We start from the raw sequence: 25,124 nt of genomic DNA, 5'->3' as shown, positions 1-25,124 counted from the left end.
TCTGAGTAGTTAGAAGATATATTAACCAGCTTCAATTTAAGCAAAACAGGATTGAAAGATCGTAAAATTTCAAATGCAGATTTTAGAGTCTTTTTTTAATTTATCAAAAACTGTCTTGTTAATATAGCATATTAGATTAAAATTTAATGCGTAAAAATTTTATAAAATAAAATCTAAAAAAAATATATCATACAATTGAGTTAAATGTTAGAGGCGTGTTTCTGCTGTATTACGTTAAGATACCAAATGACCTTCCATGAATAACAACACAAAAGTGCTAATACTGTGTCATATTCCGCTCATAGCAATGCAACCTAGCATATATTACTTTAGAATAAACAATCCAAGGCCTTCTTCTTACCTTTTCGTTTGCCTCATAAAAATGGTTAGAAACAGCTGAGGAATATTGTCGAATCCTCTATTTTCTAAAATACTCTAAATTCCTCCGTGCGATGCCATTGCGTATACATATCGGTCATCTCTTTCTCGCATAGCCGATAATGTGGACTGCTGCCATTACACTTCAGATGTGTTACGGCACATGACTATGCCCTATCTTCGAAGACTGCGTGATGTCATCAAATAATGTCCGACCATATGTTGTCACTGATGCCTTGACCTTCCTTGATGCAAAGGATATTCAATTGTTGCCCTGGTCGGCATGTTCCCAGATCTCTCTCCCACTGAGAACAAGGCCCACCAGCGGCCGAACGGTAAAGCTACTGAACACTGGTAGTTCGGTTGGAGGTTTGAATCCCGCGAACGGGCTGGCTGCGTGGGCGTTTTCATGGTTTTTCCCCCGTGAATACGAGCCAGTTTCCCTTAGAAAGCTCTCCACGAAAGCATCTCTTCCCTTAGGCAGATAGCCCTCGAGACTTTGCCGTAATACAGAAACCAAACTCACTGAGGAAATCTGGCTGCAGATTGCCGAGAGACTGGCACACAACACTCGCCAGCCACTATGACTGACGAACGTTAAGCCGCATGGAACGTAGTGTTCGTACCTGTCATCGAAGCTCGGTTTGACTGGACGCCCAACTCGATTATAGCCGTCGTTGCTACTAGAAGTGGTAAATCTGTGTACTAAATACTGCACGCTGTTTACCGCAAACCATATCTAGATTTAATCATGTCTTCCTTCAATTATACTGTATATGTGCAATAAGTAAGATTCTGCTACCTGCTTCTCTTCGTGGTGCAACAATTTTAAAGACCAGCATCGTATATCTAAAATAATTAATCTAAAAAAAAATATGAAAGGTTTCATATTTTAACGGTCGTCCAAAAGGTTTGCTAAAGTTTTTTATGCTCTCGCTAAGCTCGCAGTCTACCAGTCTGCTGTGGCACTCACTCCTGCTAACATATTTTTGTCTTTTTAGCTTTATTATAAAGTATCGTTTTCTTCGCAGATAACAACAATTTTAAAAGCAGCATAGACAAGGTGTGACACAACAAAACGAGACTGAGGACTAAGTGTGTAGCTTGAAAAAAGAGTGGAGTTGGCAACAACTGTTTTGGTGACGTCATCCCACATACCTCCTTTATCCACGCGGTCAGTTTCGAGTTAACCGATCACACCATTTGAAAGTACTGGGTCATTGAGTGAACATGTGAAACTGCATTCTGCCGGGAAAATGTCTAATGTAAAAACCGAACAGCGAATCAACATCAAGTTTCTTGTGAAACTTGAGAAATCAGCCACTGAAACATTTAAAATGTTAACTGAGGCTTATGGAGACGAGACTTTGTCTCGTGCACGTGTGTTTGAAAGGCTTTTCAGGGGAAAGGAACAAAGCAAGTGTGTCAAAATCAAAAAGGCAACATTAATTGTCTACTTCAATATTAATGGAATTTTAATGATTGAGTGGGTTCCTAGTCGTCAGACTGTTAATTAACACTACTGCACTGAAGTGCTAAAAAAACTTCGTGAAAAAATTAGGGAAAAAAGGCCACAGTTGTGGAGTAATGAATGGCTGTTGCACTAAAACAATGCATCCTCTCACACGGCCCTATCTGTCAAGCAGTTTCTGACATATGCCCCATCACAGCAATAATATTACTGTGATGGGGCATCCTTCTTATTCACCTGATTCGGCACCATGCGACTTTTTTTTTTAATTTTCTAAAGTTAAATCTTGCTTAAACGAAACCATTTTACCTCAGTTCAAGAGGTTCAGGCAAGAACGAAAATTTTCTGAAGGGCCTTCCAAAAACCTCATTTCAGAACTATTACCAACAATGGCAGTACCGAATGCAAAAGTGTGGGAATGCTGAAGGGAACTACTTTGAAGGTGATTATGTCACGGGGAACTGATTGTATAAGTACAATGATTTATTGGACCAGGCGTGTTTTTTTTTTTTTTTTTGTGTCACACCTCGTGTTTAGATTTCCCAATGCAGTCTTAAGTGTTGGTATACATTTTAATATAATTTTGCAGTCTTTTCTGAATGCCTCACATTAATATTCATTTTTTTAGTAAGATGGCTAATAAAGAGTCCTTTTATTGCTAACTTTTTATATGTTATCTTTACTTTCTAAATATGACGCTCTTCGCACTTAAACCACTCAGTTCACTAGCAAAATCACAAAATATTTAAAAGCCGCATATCTTTAGATTTCAGGTTAGAGTGCTCAGATTGCCATACGTAAATTTATATTCGCTATATTATTTCTTTAAAAATTAGCCGCCTGCCAAACGCCTAAAAAACGCTATCATAAAAAAGAAAGGATTTATAATGATTTTAATGAGTCCAGCTAGTGTAGTTTCATTTTATTTAAATGAATCACATTAAAAACTGGAAAATATATTCTTAAGAATTGTGTTTACTGCTATTAAATTGTTTTTCATTACTCAATAACCTTCCAGATTAAAAGAGAAGAGAAGCACTCCAAAGTCAAACATAAAATTAGCAAAGCAACACCCTTGTGTTTGGCGTAGTTCGTGATTAAATCTACGTCAAACATAAAATTAGCAAAGCAACACCCTTGTGTTTGGCGTAGTTCGTGATTAAATCTACGTCAAACATAAAATTAGCAAAGCAACACCCTTGTGTTTGGCGTAGTTCGTGATTAAATCTACGTCAAACATAAAATTAGCAAAGCAACACCCTTGTGTTTGGCGTAGTTCGTGATTAAATCTACGTCAAACATAAAATTAGCAAAGCAACACCCTTGTGTTTGGCGTAGTTCGTGATTAAATCTACGTCAAACATAAAATTAGCAAAGCAACACCCTTGTGTTTGGCGTAGTTCGTGATTAAATCTACGTCAAACATAAAATTAGCAAAGCAACACCCTTGTGTTTGGCGTAGTTCGTGATTAAATCTACGTCAAACATAAAATTAGCAAAGCAACACCCTTGTGTTTGGCGTAGTTCGTGATTAAATCTACGTCAAACATAAAATTAGCAAAGCAACACCCTTGTGTTTGGCGTAGTTCGTGATTAAATCTACGTCAAACATAAAATTAGCAAAGCAACACCCTTGTGTTTGGCGTAGTTCGTGATTAAATCTACGTCAAACATAAAATTAGCAAAGCAACACCCTTGTGTTTGGCGTAGTTCGTGATTAAATCTACGTCAAACATAAAATTAGCAAAGCAACACCCTTGTGTTTGGCGTAGTTCGTGATTAAATCTACGTCAAACACAAGGTTCTTGTTACTGGATAAAGTACTACTTACTACTTTTTTTTAGTTCAAAAGGCGTTAGCCTAGAAGGGCTATTAATTTCGTTTTGGCATTTTGAGTTGAAAACTTTAAATGTCGATTCACTTTTCAAATTGCTGGCACCAAATATTAGAGCCCTGCGTTATATTTAAAGCAATTAAATAATGAAGAATCTGCATGAATGTATGTATGTTTCTCGCACTGTGAAAAAACAACGATACCTAGAGACGTCAAATTCTGAATAACATAGTTCTCCAGTCGACTACGGGCCCACCAGCGGCCGAGCGGTAAAGTCGCTGAACACTGGTAGTTTGGTCCGAGGTTCGAATCCTGCGAACGGGCTGGCTGCATGGGCGTTTTCGTAGTTTTCCCCATGTGTAACGTGTATACGAGCCAGTTCCCTTAGAAAGCCCTCCACGAAGGCATCCCTCCCCTTAGGCAGATAGCCCTAGTGTGCTTTGCCATAATTAAATTAAATACACCAGTCGATTACGGGCATCTGGAAGCCCAAATTTGGAATTTTTTTTATTATCTATTCAGATTTTGAAAAACATTTTTATATCCAGCTTGCGAAACTATGCATCGGAAACTCTAAAAATATGTTCGTTTTAAATTATTTTGTAATACCGCTGCTGAATTGAATGTTATGGTTTAAGTGCGAAGAACAGGATATTTAATAAATAAAGGTAACTCACAAAACGTTATCAAAAGCTCCTTTGGGCGTAATATAAAATCTCAAAACTTCAGATTTCTTTTTTTTTTTAATTTTAAATTGTTTTCGAATTTTTTAACACTAAATGCTTCAAGGTCATAAGTTTTAAGACTGCAACGGTTTTTAATCCCATCAAAGGTAAAATTTACAACAAACTTCTTTTTCTAAAGCCAAATATTTATTTTATTTCAAACTTTTATTCCGAATATTTTTAAAAATTTAAAAGCTCGTGGTAGGAGTATCAAAAGATTCATGCATCATAATAACAATTACATAAAGAAACTTCAGACATACATATTAAAATAATTTATGCGTAATTCGCATTGAATTTAAAACCTTAGCTATTCAAACATAGAATATTTTTTGAAGTATAATTAATGGTTTTCAATAATCAATAAAAATACCTTTCTAACGGTACACCTGTTATTCGTATTCTTTAAGCAGATAATTAGAAAAATTAGTTTCTATTACAGAAATAATTTATTGGATTGCTAATAAGAGCCTTGTAATCCTAACTAAGCAAATTTTGCAATAATATATATATATATATATATATATATATATATATTAAACAAATAAAAAGCATAGCTATTAATTCTTGTAGAAAGAACCTATAGCTATGATTTTTATTAGCTAAGCAATTAAAGCAATCTAATTCAATTAATGATTTCAAGGTATTATGCATTTCAAATTTTTCTGTTAATTAATATTCAAAACATTTCAAAGGAAGTTGAAATAAAATTTTAAATAAAGATATTTCTGAAAATTAAGATCCATTCCGTTTTCACTGCTAGTAACAAAAATAATTAAAACTATTTCAGGCGCATTTTTAGATGCGCCTGAAATAGCTTTAATTATTTAGCTCCGAACGATGGATAGCAAAAGCTAAAATACATAGTTTTTAATGTAAAATTTCGCTTATAAATAAAACAAAGAACTATTTTCATCCTTTACGCATATTTAAGCAATTACCAAAATATGTAAACGGTTTGCAAATAACAAAAATTTGCGTAGGATTTATAATTTTAAAGCTGAAAGCAGAAACATATGTGGCATTTGTCCGCTATGCTTCACCTTTAGTAAAAATGTTTGTGCATCGTCGCTAATATTCCATTTTAGTACGCTTTTTCACTGTATATTCACAGTCAGTGATAACATTTACTTTTTTTCCCTGCATAATGCTAAAAATGTAACAATATTTTATAATCAAGTGGACGAAAAGTAATGAAAAATTTTTTATTATAAATTCTGGCTAGCGTAAGCAATGTTTATCTTTGTATCAGCTCCCGCGTTGGTTTTTCTTCAGCATAAAGTCAATTCGTCTTATTATAATTATATTAGTATACACCTATAACGTATTTCTCCTGCCTTCCTAACATGCGTTCGTGGTGTAGTTGTTCTGCACGGTATTCCAGAGGTCTGTGGTTCGACTCCCGGCGAAGGCGATTGCTCATTTTTCAATCTCTCTTGCTTCCAATTAACCTAATGTCTCTAGAGTGGCGCCCGAACTAAAAGGGTGTTGGATGATGATTCTTCTCATCCAGGATTTAGCGATTGGGTCCCCTAAAAACCCCAGTCGCCGTTTAAAAAGGGGGAGTATATAAGGTATTTCTCCCGCCTTCCTAGCGTGCCTTCGTGGTGTAGTGGTTCTGCACGCTGGGCCGGTATTCCAGAGATCCGTGGTTCGATTCCCGGAAAGGCGATTGCTCATTTTCAATCCCTCTTTCTTCCAATTAACCGAATGTCTCTACACACCTACAGCATGGAATTCCATTTTATACTAACGTTATAAGGTATTTCTCCTCCCTACTTAGCATGCTTTCGTAGTGTGATGTTCTGCACGCTGGGCGCGTATTCCAGAGGTCCGTGGTTCGATTCCCGGCGATTGCGTTGCTCATTTTTCATTTCTCCTGCTTTCTAAAAATACCTAATGTTTCTACAGTGTCGCTCAAACTAAAAGAGTGATGGATGATGATTCTCCACACCCAGGATTTGGCGACTGGGTTCCCTAAAAAAACCCTTTAAAAGGGGGAGAATATAAGGTATTTCTCTCGCCTTCTCAGCCTGCCTTCTTGGTATAGTGGTCTGTACGCTGGGCGTGTATCCAGAGGTCCGTGGTTTGATTTCTGGCGAAGGCGTTGCTCATTTTTCAATTCTCCTGCTTCCAAAAAATACCTAATGTCTCTTCAACGTTTTGACTTGCTTTTGGGCTAATTTTTTTTTAATATCACAAATGTATTTTAGCCCCCAAAAAATAATTCAGCTTCTCTTGAGAACATTTTAATTTTGACTTCCATGAAACGCAGCGTCTGTAACCCAAGACAAATGAAGATGTCGACCATCAAAAAGTCAAGATCATTAAGCGAGCAACTCTACGCAACTTAGCGTGAAAAGTGCTTACTGAAGAAGGTCAGCGTCAAACGCATAGCACGAAATCATAAAGTTGTGAACTATTTCTCTCTGAAACTCTAAACTCTGTGACAATACTTTTAACAATGTTCAGAATGATATCATCATACTTTAGATTTAATAATAAATGATTAGATAAGTGAAAGATATTTGAAAGAGGCTGTCTTATTGAGCATAAAGAAACAGCTTCGTCCAAATGACTAGTTTCTCAACATGAAAATCATAGCTATGCGCCACTTTAACTAGGTTAATGCCAGTGGTTCTTCAAAAAAGTGGCAGCACATTTGGATGTCCAAGGAAACAACACAATAGCATGACAAAGTTGTTTGTTCAAAACGCGCGTACAGCTGTCAGGTATTGTCGGGTTGCGTGTTGCTTTCGAATTTTTAATTGTGATAGGCTGGCCATCTATAAATATCGCATGTACCTACCTGTATAGTTATCGGATGAAACAGAAAACATTGTATTCCAAATGGTCATTTCTTCTCTTACCCATAACCAGGAAGCATAGCCGCATTGTTTCGTGTGGTATCTGTTTCAGTCAAAGTTCAGTTTCAGTCAAAGAACAGTTTGGATAGAGTCCAACTAATGCTATAGTCTTCAGTAATGAGACACTATTCGTATCTTTAAACCATGTTAACTGGCAGTGTTCGTTCAATCCATCAATTTGCTTTTACTTCAGAATACTGCAAGACTTTCTGGAAAAACCGGAATAGTCAGACATCTTTACGGAATAGTCCTTCAGTCTAGCTCTGTATGCCAATAACATTCTTGTCACATCATTTGTTATGGTTTTCATCATTGGGTCTCTGACCGCCCAATCCAGATTACGTTAATTTCCGAAAAAATATTTAAATTTCAGCATAAAATTATGCCAAGTAGATCAGACCACTGAATGCATGGAACTCGTGTTATAAATGCTTCAGAACATGTGAGTAGTTCATGTAATACATATTCGGGTTATATTATCACTTTTTCTTTTCCTACATTTCTTTCGAGTTTATAAAATGAACTTAAAAGATTGTGCTTAGAGTGCTATCATTTATTCCATCTTTATGAAGAAATATGATTTCTTATTCGATAACATACTAAGGAAATTAATTTTCTTTAAAAATTTAAAAAGCATATATTCGGAAGCTTATAAATATTAATATGATAAAGAGCTATTTATTAAAATATATGTAATAATTAGGTGATATGTTTTTTTACAACATAATAGCTCTTATATTTTCTCATTTTGTTTTAGGATGTACGATACGCAACTTTTCAAACATGTTTATAGATTACATTTACCTGTTATTTATCTACTTTTATTTCCCTGTTTATTAGGAGTTTATTGAGAAAATGAATATTAAGGTAGAGTTAAATGTACCTACAATTATCTCTAATTTAAAATTGAATCGTTAAGAAACTTTTCGGAAAATTTTAAAATGCGTTTAGCATATTTTATCAGTGTTTCTTAATAAATTCAAGTCAATATAATTTTCTCAGGTCTGCTTTAAACTTTTATTCTGCTGTTAATTACTTCACGTGCAAGTTATAAACGTTCCAGGTTTTACGCAATATTCAGTTTTTGTCGTCATATATTAAGTGTTAAATAGTAATCTTCCAGAAGTAAAATAAAGTTGTCATCTCCGAACGATGGATTGTCAACATCCTTTCGTGGATTACTCTGTAATAAACATAATATCTCAGCTTATATACACAACGAAAGCGATATTGAGACACACCTAATTATTCTTGATTTAATGGGATTTTTGAACGTACCTGAGCAAACAAAGGTTTCGGAAGATTTTTTAGTGTAATTTTGCAAACCACTTTTCCAATCTTGTTCACAATTAATCTGAATCCAGAGACAAAGTAGAGATGGGTAAAATCTGTTGCTTAATTCTATTCTTTGAACATAGAATATAAAGAAAATATGAATATACGCCTGGAAATATGATAACCCGTTGTTAACAATGGTTTACCAATAGCAAGATGTATATCTACCAGCAAGATGAAATAGAAAGTGTTCAAATTAGAAGTACATAAGAAAATATTAATTTATATTTTTATTATTATAGAATATTTAAAACAAATAATAATTTAAATTCATTTTACTGCAATAACTTCAAAAGTAGAATTTTTCTACCCAAAGCGGTACTCTTACATTATCAGGACCAGTTTCAGAAGTGTATGTATGTATGTGCGTATATATACGTATACACACACATATACGTATATATGTATAGATATACACGCCTATATGAACACATGCATCCATCCGCACATGCATACATACATTTCAGGATCCGCTCCTGTTAATAAAACAGTGCTGCCAAACCATAGCACAATTTTCGGTGTTTATATGAATTTGATTCGGCATCCAATTGCACAAAAATACATTTCTAAAAATCGTTTAATCACTGTATTCTAATTTTATAAATTTATAAGGTATTTTCTCCCTTCTTCCAACGTGCTTTCGTGATGTAACGATAGCACACTCAGCGTATATTCGAGAGTACCAGGTTCGAGTCCTGGCGAATTTTTTCGCCTCCTGCTTCAGAATTATCCTAATGACTCAACAGACTGATAACTGACTTATATACATTTCTTCTATTTATATTCATAAGAAATAATATAAGTGTTTTTTAATATAAGGATTAAAGTATTGTAAACAAATTATTTTTTTTATTAATTTATAATCACTTGGTTGTTGTTTTTTTTTTTTTTTTTTTTTTTTTTTTTTAAATGGCACAAAACCTCGAGGGTTATTATGCGCCAGACAAATGGTGAGTAAAATTCAAGATGCATAAACAAGTATCAAGTGAATTGATGAAATGAACGTGAAATACAGATGAAGGCATGGAGAAATGACTTTAAAATGTCCAGGCAGAAATGACTGAAAAATGCTCTAACAACAGGTAGAGCAGGATAAAATGTAGTTCAAATCATATGGTATTAGAAGTCACTTAGACTGTTTCTATTGAATTTGGAAACAACATATAAAATTTGCATATATTATGTAAAATAAAGTAATCCTCACTCTCTGATAACATATGTGCAGTGTTTAGAAATGTATTTCATAAAAGAGCTTTGTAATAATATTATATCACACGTTTTATTCAACAGTTTTAATAGCGTTGTAGTGATTTAAATATGACTTTACCTTCTTTGCAGGTAGAAGTTTAACTGGAATATTTCAAATGCGTATGCCTCTCTACTGATAATGCTTTAAAGGTAAGAAGCTTTTATTCACTATTTCAAAATGCCAATAAATATTTCGAGACACAGCATTTCATTGCAAAATCTAGCTTCAGGATAATCATGAAAACCGTCTAGCATTCTTTAAATATTCCCGAATTTTATAAATATAGTCGATATGAATTTGTTCGTGAAGCTTCTTATGATCACGAAGATGTTTTGGAGAAACAAGACATATAGTTAATAATCAAATAATCAATTTTTCTAGATATATAATTATAGATATATAATTTATGGAGCTCTTGTGGTCAAGAAAAAGATTGGTTTGTGAAAGAGTTTCAGGAATTATATTTCAGCTACATTTCTTACTTTGAAAGTGGGCAGTTATATTGAATGCATCTAAGGAATTCTGAATGTATTTCCGTTTGAAAATGCTGAAGAAAATAAAGACATGGATTTTGATAGACGCACACAAATAGTTTAATAAAGAATAATTCAAACCAGGGAAAATTTCGTAGTTTCAGGGAGGGGTAGCGATTAACCTTTTAATTACCTATTACGCTTTAGCTTACGTGTTTTGGTTTTTATCAACTTTTCCATGCATTTCTTTGTTTAATTTTCAAACGTATTTAAAATAATCCAAGTCTAAATAAATGTAAATATATTCTTTTAGTTTGGGAAAAGCTTGAAGGGGAGGGAATAAGTGCATGGGGCGTAAACGTCGAGAACTACTGGGATAATTATCTCATAGGAAATTATTCAAAGGAATATTATATTTAGGAAGTTTTGTAACAGTTCTTCTATAAACACAAACGCCAACTAGCTCTAAATGGATTTATTAACAGAGCACAAGAAGAGTTATAAAGAAAATATACATCAGAACAGAACATACAATAAAAAAAAAACACCTAATATTTAGCAACATTTAAAAACAACCATTTAAAATTAGAAATTACAGACACATAATAATGAAGATCCTATCCTCAGCGTAGCTGGAGGTCGACTGACTGTAAGTCGCTTTCTTCGACACTAAATTGCGTTTGATAAAATAGTTCGGTTACAGTCAGTTTTGTTACGATACGAAATATCTGGAATATTAAATAATTATCTGTGTGTGAAACTGCTTTTTAGCGGTTTGGAAGGAAATTATCCCATAATCAGAACAATAATTTTATTTCACATCTGTAAGAAGGAAGCCTGAACACAATTTATAGGGAACAGATGTAGCAATAAAGCGTATATTTTGAAAACACATCCAGGGAAATCTTTCTCGGCTACCTCTTCTAAGTACACATAGCATTTTTAGAACATACATGAATACTGATAGAGTACAGTAAGACCCTGCTTAACGCTGTTTCGTTTAGCGCTGTTTTATTTCAACCCGAGGATTCCACGAAATCGCTCGCAGCTTACGGGGATTCCCCGAAATATTATGCAGCGATAGGTTTCAAATACATATCCGAAAGAGTGTACTTGTATTTCTTGTTTGGTGCGGTATTGTACAGACATATTTTGAAGGGGTAAATGTGGAAGATGTCGAAGAAATAATTCAAGAAGCAGCGGCTAGTCTTTCTAATGATGAGCTCAAGGAATTAACTGAACAAGAAGAAAACAAAAATGTTGACAGCAGTGATTCAGAAGAAGAGCAAAAAGAACTTTCGATGGCGTTTGTAAAAAGGAGTTTGTCTACCATAACTGAAATAATGGATCAATTCATTGAAAATGATCCGAATTTTGACAGGAGCTCAAAAGTAAGGCGTGGTGTTAGAGATGCTCTATCCGTTTATGAAGAACTTTTAAGAGAACAAACAACGCAAAAGAAAAAGGAAAACAACATTAGATGCTTTTGTCACAAAAAGGCAGAACACTGAAAACGCGGAAGGCTAACTAAATATGACTGACTTAGAATTTTATTTGTTTTTTTTAAGAATATTCGCTTTGTTATTTATATTTTGTTTTTATTTTTGCAAGAAATAATAATGTGGTATTCATTTGGGCTTTAAGAATAAATGTTTGGTTTTATTTTTATTAAAAAAACATACTTTTTAAATTTAATACCTAACCAATTTCCTAGCCATCTTCCCCTAACCCCAATATTTACATATAAAGATAGCCTCGTTTAGCGCTGTTTCGCATTACGCTCTACTTTGATGGAACGTATCCCCCGCGTTAAGCGGGGTCTTACTGTATCAAAATTATTAATAAATCATATTAGTAGTATTAATATGATTAATTATAATATTAATAATAAGATAATTATGGGTTATTAATGAATCATAGATTCTAAATGTCTATCCTTACAGAAGATGGAAATCATTTGGAAACATTCATTGCAATACGTAAGCAATCGAAATAATACAGTCAATAGATTAATTGTTTGAAAGAGTAATATTATGCTTCAAACAATGTGGTGATTTTTTTAAAACCCATCGAAATTTTCTAGTTCGACACTGATTTTGGAAAACGCCTGTCATTAAAAAGCATACGAACGGACCACAAAAAATGTTTAATTCTATTTTTATTATCTCTATTTACAAAGTTTTTATTTGCATTTCAGTTAAAAATTTCTAACGAATAATTTTGAATGTAATAGTTAAACTTGCAATGCATCAAATAAATTTTTAATTGCTTCAAATTCAGTTTTCAGAGAAAGAATACGCATTATGCTGTATTTTTATCTATCCATGTTTTATTACTTATTTTAGTAATGAAGAATATACAGAGATTAGAAAGAAGCTTTTGCATTATGGTAAACGGTAAATTCAGCATAAATTATGCTTTAAGTATTATTGCATGTAAAATTGTCGATAAGCGCAAACATCCTCTATATATCGCTTTTAGTACTTGACCAATACAGAGTAGCAGATGTTTAAGAAGTTCTATGTTTAATGCGAAGTTTCAGTAGTGCTTTTGTGCTTAATGTTCAAGAGTATTTAATTTTTATAGTACTTAATCGTTTGCAGAATGTAAAAGAGTTCTGCTAATGGATAGCCTCTCTCCTCTACAGATCTACCGCCATCCGTGAGTGGTTAAAGAAAATTGCAATCCTGTTTTTTTCAAAAGGGGGGGAATCCATAAAAGAATCTCATTTATTGTAGATAGACTTCTCAGCCTTTGTGGAATGTAAAACTACCCCGTCCCTCTTAAACATCTTACTAAATAGAAACGCAAATTTTACGTTTTTTTTTTGGAGGGGGCAGTCAACAACCAGCTTCTGAAGCTGAAATCCCACCTCCCGTAAATTTTTGAATGCCGCTTATCTTAAGATAAAATACAAGGTCTTAAGATAAAGTATCTTAAGAATTTTTTTAATTTACTAATAATTTATAAGACCCTATAGGTAAAAGTGCTCCCGGGATTTTGAATTGCGTGAATTTATTTTCTACCTGTGCTCACAATTGATAAAAATGTAAATTTTCTCTCAGATTCAGAATAACAGAATTATTTATAATAATTAAAAGAAGAAAAACTGAAATGTATATATATATATATATGTAATAATAAAATTCCATAGTCAAGAATACACTTAAAATTCTAATTGTATGTTCTTTTCATTTTTTAATGGCGACGGTCTCTTATTTGAAAGTACGTGGAATTAAATCCACAGCCACGTAGTCAAGTTGTTTTTCCCGCCTATTCTACACGTACAGTTATAGAATGTTCTGGAGATATTTAAAGCGAACTGGAATTGCTGACGAGGCTGACGTCATTTCTTGGAAGCTCCGCCTTTCCAGAGGCTATAAATGGACTCGCAAAAGAACATCGGGGGCTTTTCTTTAATGTAACGATGCAGTAAACCCTTAATACAAAAAGTTATTAGTAGTTCTTTTTTATTTACTCGGGAGATCTTAGTTTTTGTAACTGCTATTTTCTCCTGAAATATAATAAATGCATCCTGTTTTTTAAACTTATCGTCTGATAATTTAAGCTACGACTACGTCTATAATTCTTCACCAATCTATTTATTCTGGACAGAAGCTGGTACATCACACATATATATATAGTGTGTGTGTGTGTGTGATCAAAGAGAAAAAGACATAGCAAATGTTGATGGCGTAGCACGTAAAACTAACAGAAACATAGTAGACCCATATAGAAGAGGAAGAATTTTAATTGCATAGAATGTTAATCCATAATGAATAGGAAACTTGGCAGTTGAGGCGAATTAAATTCCACTTTTTATTTAAATTGACATTTGTGGTCATAATTCACTTGTCACTCTAATCTCCAGCGCATTTACATTTTTGAATACTATTGCATTAGGAAGGGAGCACAGCGAAATTGCGTCCAATCAGCACAAAGGGTTAAGCTAAAAGCGCGCATTATCCAATATGAAACACCATCAAGTAGTATATAAGATGTCTTTTCTAGCACAGCGATCATTGAGTTTTTTGAGTGTCTTTTCTAGCACAATTTGTTTTTCCCGAGGGTCTGAGTGTGTTTGGTTATCGAGTTGTCTGGTTGAAAGGTTTTTTTCGAGCGAGCGAGAAGGGATAGGAGATGTGGGGAATGCATGGTTAGTGAAATGAATCGAGGAGGGGTTTTTGCCGGGGGAGTGAATATTCAAAGAGAGTTAATTATTTGAGAATGCATTTTTTAAAAAAAGCACTTGAATGCATTAGATAAGATGCTGATGAGTGTCTGTTTCGAAAACAAAGTTCAGAGGATGCATATAGTTTATATTCAGTGAAAGAATTAATTGTGAGATGTTATTAGATCAACCTTTACTGATGTGTAACGATGCACGATGGAGGCCAAAGAAAGTGAGGGGGTTAATTTTTGTATAAAAAGATGTTATCAACTATGAAATTAGATTCAAGTGAAGAGTGAAAAAAATAAGTAGAATTGCAAAACAAAGGGCAAGATAGAAAGACCTTTTTTAATTAAGGATATAGTATTCAGTGAGATTGTACAAAGATATATAAAGAATATAAAGTATCTGTTTACGACACAATAACACGCCGAATAAATACTAATTCAGAAGTCAAACAACAAAAATCAGCGTTTTATTTTCAAAATTTTCACAGGACTAGTTTCGATGGTTTTACCTAACCACCATCCTCAGCTGCAAAATCGCAAATGAACAAGATAGGAAATAATGATTAGATAAGATAAGAAAGCCTGGACAAGAATAAGCAAGTGGCGCCATCTGTTGGTGAAACCAGAACTAAAACATAATTTCTTTAAAGGCCGAAGGCAAAGATGGATTGGAATTAGGAAGTAATCACTTTCAATTTTTCTGCTGCCAAAATTATTCAAAAAACATCTTCCATTGGAGAACTGGATTTTCTAGAGGCATTTCACATTTAAAAAAAATCTTTCTGTTCTAGTTAACAATCCTAATTCCAATCCATCTTTGCCTTCGGCATTTAAAGAAATTATGTTTTAGTTCTGGTTTCACCAACAGATGGCGCCACTTGCTTATTCATGTCCAGGCTTTCTTATCTTATCTAATCATTATTTCCTATCTTGTTCATTTGCGTTTTTGCAGCTGAGGATGGTGGTTCGGTAAAAGCATCGAAACTAGTCCTGTGAAAATTTTGAAAATATAACGCTGATTTTTGTTGTTTGACTTCTGAATTAGTATCTATTTACGTTCAATGCAACGCTGAGTTTTTGAAAGCTGTTCCATATGACAGAATTTTAAAAAGCAATGTAAATGAAGTAGAAAGCGAAAAAATCTGACAACTGAGTATATGTAATCGTAAAAATGTCAAATGAAAGAAAAACGAATGGAACTATGAAGTGGAAACAATTCACCTGACTCCTATCTCTTGTATTTTTGAATAAAATAGTATAATGACTATTCAAACTAAGGTCACGCATTACTTTATTTAAACGATGCATCATATCATCTATTACAATCAAATCATCTTTTTCATATACTTCAGGTAAACCTTGTATAAATTCAAAATTAGGTTTGTCTCAGAACCATGGTGCAGAATAGGAATAACACCATTTCACCTTTTTAATATTTACATCATATATACAATTATTTATCATTTCACGTACTAAGGATGTTTTACCCGATTGACTCGGACCTACAATCAAACAAGTAGTCGGATGTTTTAATTTTAACATCACCATCACATCATCATTAAAATATAATAGACGATAATGCTCACTGTATAAACTCTTAAAATCAAATGATACACACCATTTATAGATTCTTAATATATAATACAAAAAATACATTTTTAAACAAACTTTAAACAATAAAAAGTATCACTTACCTTTATATTAAAGAAATAAGAAAAGCATAAAACTATAGTTGAACTATTTTTTATTCTTTTACATCCTTTTTTAATACAAAAACATCTTTTTGATTTTTATTCACAATAATTACAATAATTATAAATTTTCATAAACTCTTCTGTCGTCATTTGAACACCAATAATATCTGTTTTCAAAACTTTATTCTTGTTTCTCCAGAAATAACGTAAATCATATAGTTTTATTATTTCCTTTTAAACACAGTATATGAAAGAAAAGTTTTCTTCTCACGTACTTTGACATTATGCACGTAGTATTTGTAAGATCCACTTGATCTTCATAATCTTCATATATACATCCATTCGGTTGATGAAATATAATCACAATCATCACAACAATCAAAACAAATTGAAGAATACATAGCTTAATCATATACATATCCATTTATTTGCTTACTCTTCCTTCACCGTACTGATTTTGAGGAGAAGAAAGTTCTGTTCTCACTTTTATATAGCTTGTTTTTCCCTCTTAAAAAAAAATTCTAATTATTTCGTAAATTTTGACAAATCTCTTTCAAATAAAGTAGCACCCAACGTCTAAATATCACATTTATAACCATCGGCGAGGCATTCTGGTTCAGTATCACTACATCGCAAATATTGTTTTTCTCTAGCTCTTCTATATTATTTAAAATAAATTCATCACTCAAATTTTGATACTGGGAAATTATTTTCATATCCAAATCATCCTTTAACGCTTGAATAGTATTCATATCAAGAGACTGATATTGTCTTACGAGTTTCATATTCAATACATCTCTATACTTTTTTATAAAATCCTGAGATAATCTTTGAAGCTTAGCTACTTTCTCCCAATCCACATTTTCGCTAAATTCTTCAAAAAATGGTTCACTTAATGTTTGGAATTCAGATATTTTCTTCCACACAATCCGGTCTTTATATTTTCGCAAAAATGATTCCGACAAATATTGATGCGCCGATATCAACTCCCAATTTACTTTATGCTCATATTCCTCTATAAGAGATTCACTCAAATTTTGATATTGATAAATATCATTCCAATTAGCTGCATCTTCCAAAACTCGAATTTTTTCATCACTCAACTTTGTTACCTTTATATCCATTGTCCAATCATGTGGAATCATGTGGAATCATCTTTCTTGATTTTGATTCTTAACCATGATTTTCTCTTACTTTTCCTTTCAACCAGCTTCCAAAAAAACTCACTCCTCAATATATCTTTTCTTTTTTCTTTCTCTTTATATAACCCCAAACACTCCATGCTCTATTTACGTTTTCCTATTGCAACTAAAAGATGCAACCGAAAACACATTCAGAGCAAAACCACCACAACTTTTCACCCCTCCTCGATTCATTTCACTAACCATGCATTCCCCCACATCTCCTATCCCTTCTCGCTCGCTCGAAAAAAACCTTTCAACCAGACAACTCGATAACCAAACACACTCAGTCTTCGGGAAAAAAAATTGTGCTAGAAAAGACACTAAAAAAACTCAATGATCGTTGTGCTAGAAAATACATCTTATATACTACTCCATCAAAAGGAAGGTTTTGGCTTAGGTCAGAAAGGTTTCAGTTCTCGAAATTTTAAGTTTCCAATTAGCTACGTCATTAGCGTAACGCCAGCCATGTATTATAGACTGATATAGAAATGACGCAGTCTAGGAAAGTTGTTATTACATTTTTCTCTTTAGAATGAAGAGGAAATAACCAAATTAAAAACGAGGAATTAAAAAGCTATCCTTAAATTAAATCATAAGACTGATTCACATAATTTTTATCTTACGTATATACATATATATTATATATATGTGATGTATCAGCTTTTGTCCATAATAAATAGATCGTTGAAGAAATATAGATGTAGTCATAGCTTAAATTATCAGACGATAAGTTTAAAAGACAGGATCCATTTATTATTATTCAGGTGAAATATCAGTTACAAAATCAGATATCCGGAGTAAATAAAAAGAATTACTAATAACTTTTTGTATGAAGTTTACTGCATCGTGACATTTAAGAAAAAGCCCCGATATTCTTTTGCGAGTCCTTTTATAGCCTCTGGAAAGGCGGAGCTTCCAAGAAGTGACGTCAGCATCGTCAGCCAATCCAGTTCGCTTTAAATATTTCCAGAACATTCTATAACTGTACGTGTAGAAAAGGCGGGAAAAACAACTTGACTACGGGGCTGTGGATTTAATTCCACGTACTTTCAAATAAGAGAACGTCGCCAATAAAAAACGAAAAGAACATACAGTTAGAATTTTAAGTGTATTCTTGACTACGGAATTTTATTATTACAAATATATATATACTGCAGAGAATATGCCTTTTACTAAATGTAACTTGTGGCTATTCCTTAGTAAAACTTGTAAGGTACTTATCGCCATGTCTAAGAAGAAACAGAAACTTAAGAAGGGTATAAAAGATCCTTTTACTTAAAACTGAGTAAGTTGTAAAGAAGACACACCTGGTCCTTCTAAATGAGACAGCAATAATGGCGAGAACTAAAGATTGACTTTTGAATTGAAAACTAAATCTAAGTATGAAATAGCCAAAGGCTACGTAAACAATAAATCTAAACATTATATCTGTAAAGTAATTTAAACCCGGAAATTAGCTCTTAATCTTACACCGTCGTGAAAGTGCTACAGGCAAGAATTAAGCAACGCCGAAGACGGCAGCAAACTAGTAACGAGGTCTTCAGGCAAAACACGCTCCGTTCAAAAAATCTCAAATCCTCACTTAAATATACGCGAGCTGATGTACATTCTGGCAAGAAAACGGAAAGAGAGAAGTGACAGCACAGGCTCAGAACATAAAATAACTGCTTAATTAATATAAATAAACCCTACATTTTCAATAATCTATTACTACGACAATATTCATACTTCTATAGTGTTGTTACAATTGAAAATATTGAATTATCTTCTCAATTAAAAAAAAATCCCTTCTTGCTTCAACCACTTCAAAGGCCAATTTAGCCTTTGAATATTGTTTTTAATAACTTTTGTCCTGAGAAGCATGTGCGTACAAAATGGGTGCATGATACCATTTGGTCTAGCAGTGATGTGGAACATGAGTACCACATTAAAAGAAAACAGTGTTATTAATTGCGACCGTGATGTTTTGAGAGTAATTTGATATCCATTATGGTATTCTAGAATTACATAAACAAACATTTCTTCTGTTCTAGAGTTTGTTGGTTCCTGAATGCGTATGCAATTAGCAGCTTTCCAAGGTTACTGTTGAAGGGCACGACCGCAAAAATATACGTCTGATGACAGAAATGTGTGTTTTACTTGTTTCTAAAAACGCTGATTGCGAGATTTCTAGCAATCTACTTTCAAGTAAAATTAATTTATATATTCTTGGCGTTTTTCCCTGCCTCCAGTAAGCTTTCTTACATTCATTGGTAATGCTATTGGGGAAGTGGCTTCAGATTTTGTACCTTTGTTGTTGTCACTTATCCTTTTAGTCTTAACATCTACAGATCGCGACGTACAGAATTAATCATGGCCGAGAGAAGAGAGAATATCTCTTATTGGCCATGCCAGTGGGTAAATTTATAAGAGCCTCTTTTTAAGTTACAGTATGAGTTTGTCCAGTCTGGTCTCAATCTGGATGAAGAACATTCATGCGGATGTATTCATGGTATATAAAGTATAATATGCCGCAATGAAAGTATGCATTTACAAGTATTTATGCTTTTCTCAGGGTTGGATTCGAGTCCAGACCTATCGCCAGGACCTCAGACCATTATACCTATTAGAGCGGCTTAACGTTTGTGATAATTTTAACAAGATTGCATATTTATTCCGGATTAAATCCAAGCACATGGTCACCTTTACTGTGGAGAATTTACTGTTGACTTAGCAACTCTACGTAATAATTACCAGCAATTCTAGAACAGCATTAATGCAATAATTCTATATTGCATTACATGCACTGTATTAAAATTTTTCGGCACTTTTGATTTATTCCTTTGTTTAAATGTAGTGTTATGTGACCGAGACAAATAATTAAAAGAATATAATCTTAAGTGCAAATATCATTTCTTCGTATTTAAGATATATGGTCTTAATTAAATTCAGTGAGGAATAATGAAACAGTTTAATTCATTGATGGATTTTAAAGCACCAAGAATCTCATATTCTCCTTATCTGACATTTCTAATTAACTGAAATACCTCTTTAAAGAATATTTTATGTTATAAAACATATAATATGAATGGTGTCTGTGTTAAACAAAATTTCAGTGAAATGGTGTTTCAGTTTATAAGGTATTTCTCCCACTTCCCTAGCGTGCCTACATGGTGTAACGTAGCATGCTGGGCCGGTGTTCCAGAGGTCCGTGGTTCGATTCCCGGTGAAGGCGGTTGCATATTTTTCATCTTTTCTGCTTCCAATTAACCTAATGGCTCTACAAGTGGCGCCCGAACTAAAAGGGTTGTGGATGATGATTCTCCGCACCCAGGATTTGATGACTAGTCCCCTAAAACCCTAGTCGCCCTTTAAAAAGGGGAGTATATAAGGTATTTATTTCACTTCCCTAGCGTGCCTTCGTGGTGTAACGGTAGCACGCTGGGCCGGTATTCCTGAGGTCCGTGGTTCGATTCCCGGCGAAGGCGGTTGCATATGTTTAATCTTTTCTGCTTCCAATTAACCTAATGACTCTACAAGTTATTCAGTTACATGACTTAATTCACAGTTTGGTAACTACAGCATTGTAATTAGCTTGAGAAAGTAGAAACTAGCATAAGAACATAGGATCGGAATGGAAAAACACACAATAGGTTACTCAAAAACAAATTATGTGTTTGTAAAATTTCTGTGTATCTAAAACACATAAAAGTATTTTCATATCACAACGTTATTTTTTGATTTTTTAGTGTCTATATTTACTACAGGAAATATCAAATAAACTGGTTTTTACGTTTGCATTGAAACTCTTCAATTCTCTTTACTCAGATATTATATTTTCAGAAAATAAAGAGTCACAATGTCATTATAATATTTTTAGTAAAAGCGCACAAGTGTCATAAAATAAGTTAAAAATATTATAAAATAAAGTTTATAGCTGTTGTATGGAAACTCTAACTTTCATCTTATGACAGATGCTCTAACCGGTTCCTTTCAGCCTAATCAGTACATAAAATCTAAAAAAATATAACTCAAGAACCTAAGAAAAGTAAGTTTTAACTTATAAATATAATATTATTCCTTTATTTATTCAAAAGTCTCTGCAACCGATATATAGGTCTTAGTTTTATCCGAGATATTTGCAATTTGCAGTTTGTATTATCTTCCGCAATTCTTCTGATACATTGAAAGCAAAAGTCTTGAATTTTGTACATGCCGGATTTGAAAACTTTTCACGCACAGTTAAGAGTAGATGAATTTTAAATTGAGTGTTACATGTTCTGAAATAATATCTAGACAGAAAATAAAACGCTTCAATATTTTGTCTACGTTATTTGTTATGCTTTTTCATACGGAAACTATTTACGTTATATTTAAAACTGATCTTAAAATTACTTTAAATAAAATTAAGTCACTTGCCGTTTGATTCATTGAAAGAGAAGAACAGCTTAAAATGATATTATGTATGTAAAATCAGCAAGCTTATGATGGCTTCCTGTGTAGTTTGAACTAAAAAAAAATAATTATAGAAACTGAAACTAGATCTTCCATACTTTTCTGTCTCCAGATTGAATGGTAATAATGTGCTGTGTTTCTTAATTATTATTATTATTGCTGCTGCTATTATTGTTATTTGTAACGAAGCTGGAAGAGGAAAATATTTTAATACTAATCTGTAGTTAACAAAATGACAAACGAAATACGCAACAAATATTTGTATGTGTAAATGATTATGAGAATATAATAGATTAAGACTGTAGCTTTCCATTCAGTACATTAGATGTAATGTAATGCAGTGGTATATGTATGTAATGTTATTTGCGTAATATAACGGGGAAAAGTACTTAAGGTGCGTAAGAAACGACGTAACATACGTAATGTAACGATGTAATGCATGTGACGTAAGTAATGAAACGATGTAATATATGTAATGTAAGTAATATAACGATGTAATGTTCGTAATACAAAGATGTAATGTACGTAGTGAATAAATGTACGTAATGTAACGATGTAATTAACCTAAAAGTTTAGAGTCATTAGGTTATTTTGAAGCAAGAGATGTGAAAAATGTGCAGCGCTTTCGCTGGGACTTGAACCCTGGACTTCTGGAGTAGGCGCCGAGTATGCTTCCAATTACACCACGAAGGCTTGCGGAAAGAAAGGAGAAAATAACTTACAAAATACGTAATATAAAAGTGTAACGTACGTAATGCATGTGTAAAGTAAGGACGCGTAATGTTATGCAATTGAGGTCAATTGAAAAGTCATGAAGGTCGAATATAAGCATGACTATAAATTATTTGTTGTTTCTATTTGTTGTTTTGAAATGGCAACAGCTAGATCTTGTTGTCGTTCTGCGAACATAGACATATGCGATGCAGTATGAACGTCTGTTGCAATGCGTACTTTTAAGACTAAATTACATGTAAGCCTAATAACTTAACGAATACATTATTATTATACCCACTTCTGATTTCTGTCACCTTCCTGTGCATTTAAACTAATCACTCATAAGGCGTTTTTAAAAGACAAAAAAACTTTATTGAAAAATAAAATGCATTCTTAAACTGCACCCCCACATACGTATATCTATTAGAGTGTCCGTAGAAAGATAACCAAAACTAGCTGTTGTCATTCCTTTGAAGATAATTTGTCTAATAAAATAAATAATTTACATTAATGATTATAATAGGAAAATAAAAACTAAAACATTTTGCAAGTGAATGAGTATTTCTAAAACTTTTTATAAATATCAATCATCAAAAATTCTGATACTTGTAATAAATCGTTCATAATTTTTGTTAAATATTTATCACATTTGTTAAATATAAAAAAATTGTCAAAAGTAGTTAATGGTATAAACTTTCAGAATAACATTTTTTTTTATTTTCTATTATTAATTTTAAGCCATGAAAATGTATCAGTGTATGGCAGAATTATTTTATTATTAAATGCTTGCACTGAATACCTCTAATTAATGAACCTGTTTCTCTAATGAAATCCTGACAAGCTCTTTATTCCATCACATTGACATAATCCTAAAATGGATTTTATTATCAAAGTCAGATTAATTATTGTTCATAAGTTAATTTTCAGATTAAGCTGATTGTTTCAAAATTAAGCATCCATTTTTCATAAATTTTATGTTCGGTCTAGTAGAATTCAAATGGGTTTGCCATAATGAGAAAGAACTATTAACACCAGACATTTACATGCTCTTGATCTTAATAATATAGTCCATTATTTTTATGAAGATCTAAAAATTTCTGATCTTATGTCATCAATTTATAAAGTAATTTAAAATAAATTTGAAAGCAGTTGTTTTTCTAAGTAAATTTAACATTTTGTTATTAATGTGAAAACTTCTAAGCAATTATTTATTCGGAAATGAATATTTGTAGATTTCAGAGATATTTAGTTTATCTTAATCAAAATTATCCAGCCGTGTGATTATACACTGAACTATATATATATATATATAAACACAACTTTTTTTTTTCATAACAAGTTTTTTGACTTGAACAATTTCGAATGTTTTTAAATCAAAGAATTATTTAAATCAAAATGCTTAATATTTGCAAAGTATTTTTTATCAAAAACATTGTTTTGACAAGAAATAAAAATACTTATGCTCCAGTGCATACAGAAATTAAGATTATATAAGTGTCTTACACTAAAAAGGACAGACCGTAGTTAAGATTTGTTTCATATATTAGAACAGATTTACCAGTGGAAGAATATAGTTATATCAGCCTTTTGATTTTGATGAGATTAATTACAATTTACTTTTGCAAATTCAAATTTTGAACATAAAACTCAGTTATTATATATAACATCGAATTTCTTTCTAAATGTTAACATTCGTTAAATTTTATATTTCTTTGCATGTTTGCCACTTGTGGATTCTAAATGTAATTTTCAGTAACCAAAACAGGTGGTGGTGTTGTGGTGTATTTAATTACGGCAAAGCACAATAGGGCTATCTGCCTAAGGGGAGGGATGCCTTCGTGGAGGACTTTCTAAGGGAAACTGGCTCGTATACACGCTACACATGGGGAAAAACCACGAAAACGCCCATGCAGCCAGGTTCGCGGGATTCGAACCTCGGACCGAACTACCAGTGTTCAGCGACTTTACCGCTCGGCCGCTGGTGGGCCTAACCAAAACAGGAATTAACTAGTTAGAGGTAATACATGTGTATAAAATATAATTAAGAGTAATTAAATAATTTATATAAATAATAGCAAATAATTTATGTAAATATGATGCATAATTTATGCAAATATAATAAATAATTTATAGTTCGTAAATATGAGATATTTCATGCATAAGAATAGGTTTATTAATGGAAGAATTAAGTTAAATCACATTTCTGAATTTGACCTTATGAGATTATTTAAAAAATCCTTCGTGCAAATTCAAATTTTGAACATACATTCGTTAAATTTTTAATTTATTTAAACGTTTGCCTTTTGTGGATTCTAAGCGCGATTTTCAATAATCAAAACAAGAATTAATTAATTAGAGGTTGTGTATAAATATAATTAGCAGTAATATAAATAACAATAAAAAATTTATATTGTTGCGTCGTATGGGTTCGTAATTGATTGAATGCACAAGTCCGATAAAAGGTTAATAAAATTTATTCTTATTTATTTAATAAATTCAATTACTAAAATTTATTCATTCTTATCTTATTATCTTGCTTCAAGAAATATAACAGAACGCTGGATTTTTTTCTCAGAGCTATTAGTAC

General features: G+C 32.7%; 1 protein-coding gene across 1 annotated transcript in view; it reads left to right on the top strand.

Annotated features, from left to right (window-relative positions):
• Nucleotides 1-25,124, top strand: part of LOC118183954 (heparan sulfate glucosamine 3-O-sulfotransferase 1-like) — a 522,588-nt gene that overhangs the window by 225,870 nt on the left and 271,594 nt on the right. The window contains exon 3 of the mRNA XM_085824266.1: nt 9,949-10,008. The gene's annotated coding sequence lies outside the window, so the exon portion shown is untranslated. The remainder of the gene's footprint in view (nt 1-9,948; nt 10,009-25,124) is intronic.

This window comes from Stegodyphus dumicola, chromosome 9 (genome assembly GCF_044657685.1).
Source record: "Stegodyphus dumicola isolate Sdum_Otavi_A_Nest chromosome 9, ASM4465768v1".
Lineage (NCBI taxonomy): Eukaryota > Metazoa > Arthropoda > Arachnida > Araneae > Eresidae > Stegodyphus > Stegodyphus dumicola.
The sequence above is the reverse complement of the archived record's forward strand: the minus strand, read 5'-3'. Positions and strand labels throughout refer to the sequence as shown.